Source organism: Psammomys obesus, unplaced genomic scaffold, assembly GCF_907164565.1.
Source record: "Psammomys obesus unplaced genomic scaffold, mPsaObe1.curated_primary_1811, whole genome shotgun sequence".
NCBI lineage: Eukaryota > Metazoa > Chordata > Mammalia > Rodentia > Muridae > Psammomys > Psammomys obesus.
Window position 1 is genome coordinate 17,647,254 of NW_026596051.1, and position 1,813 is coordinate 17,649,066.

At 44.8% G+C, this 1,813-nt stretch overlaps 1 pseudogene; it reads left to right on the forward strand.

Moving 5' to 3' along the window:
* Nucleotides 1–504: 504 nt before the first annotated feature.
* On the forward strand, nucleotides 505–1,593 carry LOC129688984 (nucleolar protein 56-like; annotated as a pseudogene).
* The last annotated feature ends 220 nt before the right edge of the window (nucleotides 1,594–1,813 follow it).

The following is a 1,813-nucleotide window of genomic DNA, read 5'->3' on the forward strand; positions in this document are numbered from 1 at the left end:
TTCCTTTCCTTTCCTTTCCTTTCCTTTCCTTTCCTTTCCTTTCCTTTCCTTTCCTTTCCTTTCCTTTCCTTTCCTTTCTTTTACTAAAATGTATTTTATGTCCCTGAATATATGTCTGTTTATGTACCATGTTTGTGCCTGGTGACCAAAGAGGAAAGAAAGAAGAGGGTGTCAGACCTTCTGGAACTGGAAGGTTGGCTGTGAGCCACCATGTGGGTGCTGGATATGGAACCCAGGTCCTCTGCAAGAGCAGCCAGTGCTCTTAATCACACAGCCTTCTCTACAGCCCTTCTCTACAGTTTGTTTGTTTGTGTGTTTGTTTTTTGAGACAGGGTTTCTCCATTGAAGCTTTGGCTGTCCTGGATTCACTTTGTAAACTACACTGGCCTTGAACTTAGATCCACCCACCTCTGCCTCTCCATCGCTAGGGTTAAAGGTGTTCGACACAAATGCCTAGCTTCCAGCTCCTCTCCCCACTTTTTAGTTTAAAAAATTATTGAGGTGATGGCCAGTCAGGGCCCAGCAAAAAGGGACCATGTTTCCAGAGCCCTGAAGACAAGGGTAACATACCAAAATGTGGACTCTATTTTTCATTCCGTCTTTATTGGCCAAGAAGCTTCAAAGAACAAAGGCTGTATCTTCTTATACCTAGCAAACAAGTGCAGTATTGCCTCAGGAATTGATTGCTTCTCTGAGGTCACTACAATTATATTTGGGGAGAAACTCTGAGATCAAGTTGAGGAGCAGCTGTCTTTCTATGAGACTGGGGAGATTCCATGGAAGAACCTGGATGTCATGAAGGAAGCCATGGTTCAGGCAGAGGAATCGGCTGCTAAAATAACCAGGAAGCTGGAAAAACAGGAGAAGAAACACTTGAAGAAGGAAAAGAAGCACAGGGGGTGGGGGTGGGGGGCAGAGAGATAGCTTAGCGAATAAGATCCCAGTTTGCTGTTCCAGAGGTCCTGAGTACAGTTCCTAGCAACCACATGGTGGCTCACAACCGTCTATACTGGAATTTGATGCCCTCTTTTGGCATGTAGGTGTACATGCAAATAGAGCACTCGTACATTTAAAAAAAAAGAAAAAAGCCACTGGCTGTGGTGGCCCTGGCATCCTCAGAAAACAGTAGTGCTCCAGAAAAGTGCTCTCAGATGGGTGCTGAGAGAATTTGGCCAAGAGTCCAGAATGCTGGTTGTAGAACATGGTCCATTCCATGGGCAAGTGTGCTTTATTCTCTGCTGCCTTCCAGGAGTCCTCAACTGGCAGAGATACATGAAAAACCTAAGAAGAAGAAAAAGCTAAAACCGTACAGGAAAATGGAATGAAAGATCCACCTGTCTCTGCCTAAAACCAAGAAAAAGTTCCCAAGGAGGAGTTAGTCAGTGATCCTGAGGAAATGGCTACTAGCAGTGCAAGTCTTAAGAGGAAGAAATCTCACCTAAGAAGGAAATGTCCAGAGAGCCAGAAGAGACAGCAAGCCCAGCCATCCCTAAGAAGAAAAGGAAGCTTTCTTGTAAGAAGGAGCCTCATGCTGTAGCCAGCTCCACAAAGAGCAGCACAGAGAAAAAGAAAAGGTCTCAGAAAGCATCCTAAGAGGATTAAAATGACATGCTTGGTGGGAGGGGCATACCCTAAGGTGACAACGCCTACCCATGATAAACCCCAATAAAAACACAAAAGCAGAAAAAAATATTGTGTGTGCATATGTACATTTGTAGGTTGTGATAGTGATAGTGGCCACACATGTTCCACAGGGCACTGGAGGAAGTCAGAGAACAGCTTTCTAGAAGGAGTTCTCTCCTTCTACTGTGGA